The following is a 12,875-nucleotide window of genomic DNA, read 5'->3' as shown; positions in this document are numbered from 1 at the left end:
AGCGCATTAATAAATCATGTATTTACCATTAATAAAGCTATTTGCAACATCTTCGAAACATTCAGCAAGTATGGCTCTCTTAAAGCTTTTTTTTTTTTTTTTTTTTTTCAAATGAAGGTGTACATCAGTGAACATTTTGTGGTTTTGTTTGATATTCTGCTGTAACAGTGTAAACTAACTGACCAATGTGCTGTAACTCCCCTGTGATTAAAATGATTTCATCATCAACTAATCATGACAGTGTTGTTTTTGTACATCAAATGACTTTCCATCATTCATCTGACTGCTGCTTGTCATATAACCAAAGGTCTGTTTGATATTAGTCACCTGTATTCACCACCAAAGCCAGTCCAATGAAAAGATCAAGACAGATATGTCTGAGAATAATTTTAATTACACTACATTAAAATAATGAATTAATGATATTAAAAGGGCACTTGAATATGCTTATAAAGAGGTGTGCATGTGTATGTCTGAGCTCTTCTGTATAATGCCATGACAGCAGGTTTGTTCTGAATCATGTTGGCATGGACACAAGGACGAACAGCTGAGTGAACTGAATTGCTGAGTGAATGCTGTTGTTTTGTTCCTCATGTAAAACACTTGTCCTTGGTTGCTTTCTCATCCTCTCTGCGTCTCTCTGTGGCATTATGAAAAACATGGAGGAGGGTGGAAAAAAAAAAAGGTGGCACCTCAGACATCATGCTTAAAGGATACAGTTACGTAACAGCAATTTCTTATGTAAGACAAAACCTGAAAAGTGAGAAACCTTGGACATGCCATTGTTATTACTGTCACCGAAATTCAATATCCACGGTGTGTGTGTCTTTCTCTTTGCTGGAAGAGTGTTCTTAACCACTGTGTGAATATATTCCACCGTCATCCTAACAGAAATGCACATGCACTGTTAACTGGAAAAAAAATATTACATTTCTTTGGCTGATGATCGCGGTGGATTGGAGTTAATAACAAATTGTGCATGCAGTTTGCAATTCTTTCCTGTACAGCCTTAACATCCATGAGAAATTGTAACCTCAACCTTTTTTTGATTTTTCCTTTTTCTTTTACTGATCTGAACATCTGTGGCTAAGGTTTGGTTAACCACTTGGTTAAGATTAGGGAAAGATCATGGCCATGTTTAAAAGCTATACACTTTGTTGACCCATTCATCCACTGCAACCTCCTCACTGTTCTTTCAATCTTATTTTCAGTCCTATGAGCACCACAAAATGAAATCGGCTGGGTTTATAGCTCTTATTAAGAGGGGAGGTACTTTTTTTTCAGTATTTTTGCCAATGACAGGTGATAGGCACATGCTACCATTCTATAATGGGATGTAGAAGCGGCATTGATTATTTAAATGGTTGCTTAATTTGGCAATGTGTTTTTAATTTGGAAAAACATAAGAGTTAATTACATCATTGATGGTAGACACAAGCTACTCCAATGGGCTTGTTGGTTGTCTGGGCTTTATACCAAGATTTCACAAGTGACAAACTGATTTCACAGACACATTAAGGCATTAAAATTATACATATAACACATTTTGCTTCATTTTTGTTTTGCCTTTCAAATATGTCAAAGTTCCCCAGTGAAACAACAGATGTGGGCATGTTCAATTTGCAACACTTGAAATGCTTTCTTGGCCAGAAATGAGTGGTTTAATGCAATGAAGGTAGATGCATTTATTTATGTATTTGTATACCAAGCTTAATATACTGCTAAAAACACAACCCAAAATGTCATCTAATTGTATTGCACTTTTGTACAGCATTTGCAGTGACCACACCTGTAGGGCTGCAACTGCTACTCTCACATCCCATGACAGTGTCAAAAACTTTGTAACAATGGCCCGATGTACCAAGTCTGCAATGGCAGAGGTAATTAAGTAGATTACACTTAAACACTGTAGTTAAGTACAGTTTTGAAGTACTTGTACTTTACTTGATTATTTCCATTTTCTGCTACTTTATATGCTTACCTCACAACATTTTACTGAACTATAGTCCCCTTCTAAACTTCTAATATGGTTCCATTTGGATAACTGTTTGAGGCTTAAAGAGGCCAAATAAGAGAATTCACTTGGAAAAGTCCAAGTGTCTTTTTGTTTTTTACTTTGCTATATTTCAGCGTTGCAGTTTCCCAGGGGGGAAAAAGTCAGCCTAATATAATGTTAAATATTATGTGTATGATGATATAAACTGAATCATTTATGCTAAAGAGATTCAAAAGGTTCAATCAGGTCTGCAGTAACTTATTTCAAATCCGAGAAGATAAGATAAATATATAGATATAATATAATATATGAGTCAATAATAACAACGTGAAAGAGATGTATGGAAGCGATGGAAATACATGGAATTATCACCTGATTCCATAACTTCACTCATCGCAAGTTTCAGATCATTGTTTCGCTGTCTGGTTCTTAACTTCATTTTTACTGCTTCACTGTCACTGCTCTCATAGTGTAGTTTTCGGGCCAGAGTACACATCTGTTTTCAGAGAAAAAGCTCTAAAAATCCACTGCACACTACCTGCACAGCAGCAAACAGCTAGAGACATTTAGAGACTAACTGGTGAACAAAGTGGAGCATTTAGCAGCTAAAGAGACAAATATTGTCCTGAGGAGTTGTTACTGTTACAGAGCTAAACAAGAGTGAATATTGGACTTACATCCAGGCGGATACAAACATATCTCTAAGTGAAGGACAATGATGCCCAATAACTGTGGGATGTGTAAATAAGCAACTGTTTGCTAACAACTTCACCATATCAAAAGGTGTTGATATGTCAATGTTATATTCACAACTTGCTTGTACTGCCACCGAATGGACAAAAAAGAGCACAGATTTAAGTTTTAAATTGTTAAGTCTAACAATTAAAACAGTTAAACATTTACAATTCTTTTTTCTTACTAACTCAAACTCAACCACCACCAAAACTCTGGCAGGAATTTTATTTGCAGTGATACATACTGTCATTCTACATGCTGTTAGTGTTGTTTCAGGTCATTAGGTAATCAGTGATAAAGTGTTCGTGATGGGACAAAATGTTGTTAACCACCTGAACGCTGACAACATTTGAGATGTACATCAGATGTTTTGGTTGTGAGATTAACTGTTGAACATTGTGAAGGGTTATAAAAAAAACAAAGAGAGAATGAAGTATAAAGAAATCTGTGTTACCAATTGTTAAAAAAAAAAAAAAAAAAAACTGTGTGAGGATCTGTGATCCAGCATGGCTCTGTGAATCACAAACATTTAAAAACACATTTTGTCATGTTCTTCATACAGGTTCTTTCAGGAGGCAGAAACTAAATGCATGTGTTAGCAGGAAAACAGGCCTACAGAAAGACAAAATGATTTTTCTACTACTGTATAACACCAATGTGCCCTGCGATTGGCTGGTGACCGGTCCAGGGTGTACCCCGCCTCTCGCCCGTTGACAGCCGAGATAGGCTCTGCCCCCCCCCCCCCGTGACCCCGAAAGGGATAAGCGGCATAGAAAATGGATGGATGGATGGATGTATAACACCAACTCATCAACTGAATATTTAAAAGTAGGTGTAATTTAAAAGAAATGTAAATGAGGAATTGCTACAAGCAGAGAGAAATAAGCAAGTGATTCAAATCAATCCCGCTGCAGGATAGAATGCCTGTATGAGCTCTCGATGAGCTCCTCTCTGCCTGAGTGTGTGTTTATCAGAGAAAGCTCAGGTATTGGCTGCCTCAAATACACCCCCCCTTTCACCAGCCATCCAATCAGAGGCAGTAGCAGCCAGCAGAGCTGCCAGTGTGAGGCTGCACTCAGAAACAGAGCAGAATCTTCTGCATTAGACCGCCACACAGTCTCAGGTAGGTCCATTAACACACACACACACACACACACACACACACACACACACACACACACACACACACATTCAAAAGTTTACAAAATATTTTCCTTTGTTTCAGAATATAGATCCACAGTGCATTATCTATTGCGGCTGCTAAAATGGAAATCAAGTATTGATGTGAATGGAGGGATGCCGCAAGCCTCCCAGCAGAGTTATTGGGTTAATAATATGCTGTGTACCGACTAGCTGCAGTCGTCCATGTGTGCGTGTCTGTCTGTGTGTGGGCTTGGAGGGTATGAATAAGCGGTGAGGTTAAACTGCCCTTGTATGGAGTACATAAATGCTTATATTTTAGACATGATATTTTCAATTTTGACTTAAGATGCTGCTATTAGCTGATTAAATAATACTTTAAAAGGGCTGGCTGGCTTAAATGTAAACATTTTATCTGACTAGCAATATCTAGCCATAAAGATAGCTTTGATGGAATTGGTCCATATCTGGAGATATCTGTCTTTGTGAAAATACATGTTTTTATAATTTGTGAAATGAGCCTTTGTTTTCTTCAATTTGGCCTTTGCATGTATCCAGTATTATGCACTGAACAAAACTCCCTCATTCAGTATATATTCAGTATATTCAGTTATTTTGTTGAGCAATTGAGGCTACACAATATAAAAGAATTCCTGAAGAGCAACATTTCTGCGTTTGTCATCCTTAGTGCTGATAATGCACTGTGACCTAAGGTTTCAACTATTTGGAAAAAAGAGAAGCTAAAGAATCCTGATTAATCAGTTGTCTGAATATGCTGAGTAGGCTCTTTAATGAAGGTAGGGTTAGGGTTAGGGTGACTCTCAGTTAAAGCCTTTTGATTCCTATTAAAGACATAGATCTTTAAATACACCTCACAAATAAAAAGTTTCATTATTAAAAAAGGTTCAGTAATTTTCTAAAACAGCTGGCCTCTGTAGGTTTGTTCAAACAGTACTGTAACAGCGGGAAAGTACATTTGTTGTAGATTATTTTCAGAAGCAGATTAATCCTCATTTGGTGCCTTACTGAATATTATGGTCAGTGTGAAGATGTATGTGGGATTGAATCAAAACTACGTTGTGTGTGCTCATGGTAGTAAAGGAACATTTCAACCACTGCAACAATGTAGCTTGCTTAGTTTTAAAACAATGGAGAGGAAAATATAGATTATCGACAGCCTTACCTCAAAATGCGTAATGAATGCTTTTTGCTCACTTCAGTGGTGCTTATAGCTGAATAGACAGTATAAAATGATGGTATTATAAATGCAGTTTAGCCTATGGCTGTCTAGCACAGACCGCTGCAATGATTGCATGTGAATTCTTAGTGTAGAGAGAAATGGCGTTTTCAAGGCTTTCACAACTACAAAATGGAAACTCTTACATTTGTCACTGCCAGTGTGGGACAAAGACTTACATGTGCGCGCGCGCACACACACACACACACACACACACACACACACACAAACACACACACACACACACACACACATACAAACACAAAATATATACCTCAGAGTGAACTTCAACTGACTGACTGTCGTATTTATCTAAGGCTGAAGCTTTGCGTACAACTGAGTGCCATGTTTGTGTGTGTAGCCATGTATTACTCATGTTGTGGGGACATCAATCTGTTTACCCAGTAACATTGTGGCAACTCACTTTCCTTATGGGGACAAATGCAAGTCCCTGTAATGTAAATTATTAAATTTTAGGATGAGAATTCAGGGTTAGGGTTAGAGTACGTCTCCAGGAAATGAATTTAAGAGTATGTAAAAAAAAAAAAAGATAGAAACACAACAGTGTGTGTGTGTGTGTGTGTGTGTGTGTGTGTGTGTGTGTGTAGGTGGTTGAGGGTGTTATAATGAAAGAATAATGTTTCTCACTTTCTGCTGCTTTGAAGACGGAGAAAGTCCTGACAGCCCTCATCTCTTCATGTAGTGTTGACAGATTAAAATACAGTTAGAAGAAATCAGACAGTGCTAATGGAGGGTAAACACACGCAGTGAATTCATTATCTTTTATGGTGGAATACAGTTTACCTTGTTTTTGTAGCTCCATCTAAATCTTGATGGAATGAATTCAGAACAGAAGTTATGATGTTTTGATGCCTTGTGCCTAGACTGTCCAGACTGGACAGGCTTTTATTTTCCTCATATCTTTAACACTAGAGAAAAGACTTTCACATCCAGTAGATTTAAAAAGGCTGAAAGAAGCTTTTCCATGTGTAACAAAACATGTTGCACATTTCAAGCTTCCACTGCTGCTACATAAATTCCATACCACTGACATAAGAGATGCTTTTATCTCCAGGATATAAACAGAAGATTTTTTCTTCCCTTCAGACCTTGAATTTGGAAGACAACCTCGTGATCATGTCGCCCACCTCACAACCTCGATGTGATATTCCAGGACATCACATACAGTGGCTTGGGGCTCCAAGCAAAAAATCCCTGGGGCCCCCACCCCACACATTTGCACACATAAATGCACAATTTCCGGGGCATTTGAGATGAATACTGAAAAAATAGATTAGTGATTCTTAAAGTGAGGTCCAGGGACCAACAGAGGTCCCTGAACGCTCAGGCCTATCAATAATCGCTGTAAATAAGTGGCCAGGGGCTCCAAGCAACTGCCTGGCTTGCCTGTCTGCAAGCACTGCCCCTGATTACATAGCTATGCTTGTCATGCCCCTTGTTATGAGACACACCGGGTTTCAACGAGGAAAGTAGGGGGGATGGATGGGTCAAACAAACACATGACTTTCATCCAGGAGCCCGGGGCTCCTGTGAGAAAACAAAAGCGGACAGTCATTTTGAGATTTGTCACTGGCCCCTGTGATAATAAAAACAAACAGTAGAAGGTGGCTCACCAGAATAACAACAGTATCAGTTTGTTCAAACACTTCAAATAACCTATGTTTACAATTTCCTCACAACAAACAAAGATGGAAGAGGTGTAACATTGATATTAGCACCACAAATTAATGAATGGACGTCAGTCTTCTCACATTGGAGATTAGTTAGCGTCAGTGAACATTGTTTTTTTTTTAACCACAGCTTTTGTATAACTATAACTTTTAACCATGATGTGAAGACCCTGTCTGGACAGGCTGCTAGGTAAAGTTGGGTCAGTATGTCCAAACTAAGCCAGTTACATTTGTTCACCCATCTTTTTCTCTCTGTTTCAGCCCTCCATCCACATTTAAGCAATGTGTTTGTCACCCAACAACAACATAGAGTTTTACCAAAACCTTCTCAAGAATATATGAATTACGAACACCGGCTTGATGTTTCAGCATGTAAGAGGTCAACAGAGTTTTAACAGAATGATGATGTAAACTGCAAAGTGAGAATACATTTAAGCTGTGTTTCCATTGCCGGAACTTTCTCAGGGGACTCGGAACCTTAAGAGGAACTCTGTGCATTTCCACTGCAGGGACCAGATTCTAAATTAAAGTAATTATCTTACCCCTAAAAAGTCCCTGCTCGGAGGGTAGTTCTTTCCCACAGAACAGAAACTCTGGGGGTGGCGCCTGCAGAGCTGAACATTTCTAATTAGTCAAATACTCCGTGCCGTGGCAATGTAAGACTTTTACATATTTTTTTTTGCAGATAAATAATCAGAATGTTTGTGTAGTTGTTGTTTTTGTAAATATGAAAACAATGAGAACATTGTTTCATTTACTGCTGTTATTTATTCATCACAACGTCAACTGTTATATGCGTGCTGAAGGTTGGAGAAACAGTCATGTTGATTTAATGAATATTTCAGCAGTAAGACAGTGTGCCGGACTTCTTCTCAATCTAAAGTTGCAGCTTTTCTTCTGGTAAATTTAAAAGCCTTGCTTTAAACTATCTTAATAGATGGGGGCTTGAAATTCACTGTAGTAACCTGCTACTGTTAACCCATGTATACATGTACAGGTCATTACTCAGATCTCTTCCCTAACCCTGACCTTATTTCAGGTTTCCCAAATCCCCAACCCAGTTACAGACACCAGGTTTCTTGTCAGCAACAATTCAGCTTGGACTGCAGAAAGCCAACCTGGTTGCTTCATTTCATGAAAAGACACTCACTGTTGTTGTTTTAGTATCACATCACAATGCATTGAGGGTTATTTCTTTGAACAAGTCAGCAGAGTTGCAGACTTTGGAAAATGTGAAAACAGGATTCAAAAAGTCATACAGAAAGCTTGCACAAACCTCTCATTTGATTTGGAGGGAGCATATGTGAGTCTGTGATGGTGAACATCGGAACTGGGACTTTCTGTCTCTGCTTTGGCTTCTACCCTTTTGACTTTGGTTGTGCTTGGTTTCTTTTTATCTAAAGTTTTCCTTTATTTCTAATAAAATGAAAATAAAATGCCTTCAAGCAACAACTGCTTGATCTTCTCTCTTAGTCCTTACTTGAGCTGAGTTTTGAAAATGTTCCTCACCTTAATCAGGTCATTTTCGCTCCTAAACATAACTAAAGCATAAGCATAGAAGTTTTGATGGTCACTTGTGAAAGATTCACAGGGCAATGACAAACCACATGACGTCAAAACTGCCATTTTAGCCTCTGTTAACGTGAAAATCATGACTCCATGGGCAGAACAAGACATTTACTGAAACAAATAGATTTATTGTTTGTTTGCCTAGCATCCTCAAATGCAATATTTTTCTCCGATCGTAATACTGACTGAGAGATTACTGATGAAGATAGTTATTTGTTATGACAGATGATATGTGACAATTAAGTTGTCAGAAAGTCTTTGGTGCTTAGACTCTACAGGGAGATTTTGTAATCGAGGGGCATCTGCCATGAGCAGCACCAAGAAAAATCCCCCTGTGGAGTCCAGACACTGGTGGTGGTGGGGGTGGTTGATGACTCTGCTGAGACTGATGAAAAGATGAAGCTGATGAATATAAAAATGAGGAGGTGGAGGGGCCCGCATAACAGCAGCATGAATGCACTAAGGCAGAGAGAGAGAGAATCATATTTAAAAAGACAGCAGCAGAATAACTGACTGTGTCGTGCTATTGGATAGATATGACCAGCTGGTGTCTCATGGACAGCCCCAGACAATGACGGGAAGGAAATTATGAGTGAGCATGCATGAGAGTGAATATGAGATGGTGTGAAGAATGAACTACAGACCACTGAAAAGAGTAGTCTTCATGACTGAATTTTGCTAGAGCTTATTTGTGGAGATTCAGCACAGTCATAAGAGTGTCAAAACAGTAGAATTCCTGATATTTTTAGGCTTAATTAGGGGTCTCACTATTTAGATGGAACACACACTTTTGAATGGGATTCACACACAATGTGTCTGTCATCAGAAACAGCCTCGGGGAGCCTAATCTCCACTCTCAGCCTTATCTCACTGACAGTTCTGCCAATACTTTGTGAGTTCGTGTCAGTGTAATACTGTTCACACACGAGGCCATCCACGTTTGCTTTCACTCAATTACCACTCCAACAAAGCATCACCATATGGGTTCTGCACAGCGCTCTGTTTGTGTTGTTTGTTTCTATCTGTCTGTGTATTTTGGATGTTGTTCTCTGGATATGATTTCTGTGTGGACAATCTACTACATGTTGACGGTATGTGTAGCATGTATGTTAAAGTGGAACTTCATCTACAGGCTTAGCATTAAGATTTGTTTAACTGTCTTCAATAGATCTTAACTTTAATGAATAGAATTAAAAAAAAATAGCATATCACAGGAAGCAAATATAGATGATTTCCGGGTTGTATCATTGTTCTGGGTATCTGCCAGATAATTGCTGTTTCCCGGCAATTTGGCCTATTCTGACAGTCCTGTTGTTGGACCTCAGGGAGCCTCATCAGACCTACGGTGCATGCAATATAAGAATTCAGGTGAAATAAGGTTTGAAAATAGTATAAAGGGCAATTTTAATCATTCTAGGAGGTTTTAAGGATGGTGTTATGTTTTTTCTTATTGTCTACAAATGTCATAAAAAGACCAACAATGACTGATGCTGACTATTTTCAGCGGCATTTAATCTACATTTGGTTCTCTAGTGAGTGTTTGGGGCAGCAGGGTGGTTTATGTGGAATTGAGTCAATATAAACTACAAGATGGGTGTTCCTGGTAAAGACGAAATGTGTCATCCAGTCCAAGAGAGTGATGTTGAAGTGTTTTTAAAAGTTTCTGGACAGCAATGGAGCTCTATGGCACAGAGGAATTATACATATCTACCTTTAAATATACACACAGAGACATGTCAGTATGATACATTCATTCATGCATTAATTTTCCTTCAATCTTCATTTTAACTTGGAAACACATTGAGATAGAGAGCTCATTTGCAATGTCACCCACTAAAAAAAACAAACAAACAAACAAACAAACAAACAAAGAAACAAAAAACAGTCTAAAGATAAGATTCTATTCCATAATCCAATCATTCGGGTGTGTTCAATAAGGCCTTACATACATTATTGGTTTGGGTCTTTTCATTGGATCTGTTGACAAAAAGTATGCAATAAAAAGCTGTACATTGGTTTTACACAGTGATGTAACTGGAAATCTCATAGCCACGGATTCCATTGAGCATGGGTGCATGGTAGTGTTTCAGCTGTGACACGGTGTTGTTCCGTCGTCCACATGGCCTGATACCCCACCAAGAGCATTTCCAAGTGAAGTGTTTTGCCTGCCTGATTTTGTTGACTTGCTCAGATTTGGTTGATTTTGTCTTTATCCTTCATTCTTGTTCTTCTGCCATGGGTAAGTAGGTTATGTAGTTAAATGGTTTCTTTTTTGACTGTTTTAATTGTGTTTATTGTTGATCAAGTGTTGGCAGTCTGCACAGGGGGTTTATTTTGAAAATTGACCAGATTCTCATTCCTGCATGTGACGTCCTGCCTGGCCAGATCTGCCCTATGCAGCCTGATGTAGCTTCCATCAAAGATAGAAAAGGCACATATTCTCTGCAGGCCTGGGTGGAGAGGGATGCTTCTGAAAAACGCTGTGCCACTTCTAGTGGAATCACAAGCATTGTCTAGAATGGCTGCAATCTGCTCCGGTGATTGCGTTGCCTTCTGGCAGAATTTGCAGTTTAAAAGAAATGCACTAGAGTAAGTGAGGTTTTTCCATATATTATGAATTATTGATGGAATTTGGTTAGAATGTTTTGGGGGCATAAAACAAGTAGAAAACAAGAAATGCATACTGCTTTTGATTAGGATGTGCTTTGTAGAAGCTTTTTTAAACTCACAAAAATAGGAGTTCTGGAAAATAAACATATACTGTCAATGTTATTGTCATACTGTCAGATATTATCTGAAGTTTGAGTAAAAAAAATCTTGTCTCTGTACATCAGCCATCAAAAACTGCCAAACCCTCTGAATCACTGATAGCTTAAGCTAACAAACGTCACAGGACTACAAGCAGAAGTTGAAACTGATGGATTTGGTGTTGCGTCATGTACTGATCTGAAGCTATCAAGTTGACATTGTCTGTAAATTGAAAGTTTATTTATGATAAATATTGCTCTTGTATCTCAGGGTTTATTTTTTTTTAGGTAGGACCCTGTGACCATGAACACAACTTTCAGATCTCTTTTTATCAAGAGCTTTATTGATCTAATACTAAGTCCATAGAGAGTATATGCTCCTTTTTAGATGGAGTAGCCTTCCCTATGATATCAGAACCAAACGAAATACATTTAGGCAAAGACAATTCTCAGGCAGACACAAGTATCTGTTAAGTTACAAAATGGAAAGTCCCTGGAAGTAATGGTTTGCCCATTTAAAGGCACTATCTTAAATACACTTCGATGCAGAAAAAAATATTTGACAGGGTAGAGTGGAGCTACCTGGTGGTGGTACTAAGTCATTTCAATTTCCTTAAGCAGAGGAGAAAATGGCAGAAAGACAAAATGATTGTAGAAATATTTTCCAAACACTGAATGACTGTGAGTTGATGAAGCTCCACAGATTATAATGTGCTGGGATGTGTGTGGTCAATCTCATTACAGATGTCCTCTTATCTCCCATCCAACGCAGTAACAGTGTAATGCCAGCAATCACGGAAATTGATGAAAGCTGAGCCATTTTTCTTCCAATAATAGATCTATCAAGATCACATACTAAAATTACCAGTATGGTAAATGGATGTAAGCAAATCAATCTAAAACTATCAGCATGTGAATAGGTTACTATACAAGTAGACCTGTGTTTTCAACCATTGTGAAGGCTACTTTTAAAGTATGGCTTGTGATAGTTTCATGATGGGTGGCTCTATCACTGTTGAGATTTGCTGTGATTTAGGTGGCAGGTTAGCACAGTGCTTTGAATGACTGCACACTCAACCACACATTCCAGTCTGCAGGGATATACCCCCAGTGGCTGCTTTATTTGATACACCTGTCCAATCTAATGTAACAGTACAGCCGTATATTCAGCTTTTAGGTAAACTGTGATGTTCAGACTTTATTTCTTTTTTTACACTGTCATAGAGGTGTTAAACTAAAAATTCTAAAAATTGCTTACAAATTGCTAACTGTAAACAAAAACTGACATATGTAAATGTCATAATTGTAGAATTTATGGCAGAGCTGGCACCTCTTTACCATGTCCTAAAAAGTGTTACCTTGGGATAATGTGAAATTAAATGTCATCCAAAAAATACTCAGGTGCTGTTCTCTTTAGACTGTACTTAACAAAGTCTTTATGTACAAGCAAAACTGATTTATCAGCCTAATCAAAGTTTGGCTACAATTCCAACTCCACAGTCAAATAGTCCTATTAACCACGAGATGTCCTACTTTGAGGTATGTGCATTTTTTACATACAAGGGACTGATGACAAGAGAAAGATCTCACACTTTTGATTCAAATTTTCTTAAGGGCTCTTTGAATGCATGTACATGTGCTTCTCTCTGAGAAAGTTGGAATCACCAGCATGACATCTGTCTTTGATTTCTGTGACATCTTCAAGTCTACAAGCCATGTCTGAGAAATAAAATGAAAATTTTCACCATTATTAGCTGGTG

At 38.2% G+C, this 12,875-nt stretch overlaps 1 protein-coding gene across 2 annotated transcripts in view; it reads left to right on the top strand.

Annotated features, from left to right (window-relative positions):
* Positions 1–12,875, top strand: part of palmdb (palmdelphin b) — a 70,809-nt gene that overhangs the window by 37,401 nt on the left and 20,533 nt on the right. Inside the window, exon 1 of one of the 2 annotated variants that reach the window (XM_070986369.1) lies at positions 3,767–3,854. The exons of the other annotated variant lie outside the window; for it this stretch is intronic. The gene's annotated coding sequence lies outside the window, so the exon portion shown is untranslated. Of the gene's footprint in view, positions 1–3,766; positions 3,855–12,875 lie in introns of those variants that run through there. 2 annotated transcript variants of the gene reach the window in all.

The sequence above is a fragment of the Chaetodon trifascialis genome, chromosome 18, assembly GCF_039877785.1.
Source record: "Chaetodon trifascialis isolate fChaTrf1 chromosome 18, fChaTrf1.hap1, whole genome shotgun sequence".
In the NCBI taxonomy this organism is placed as follows: domain Eukaryota; kingdom Metazoa; phylum Chordata; class Actinopteri; order Chaetodontiformes; family Chaetodontidae; genus Chaetodon; species Chaetodon trifascialis.
Note: the sequence above shows the minus strand (reverse complement) of the source record. Positions and strands in the feature narration are given on the sequence as shown.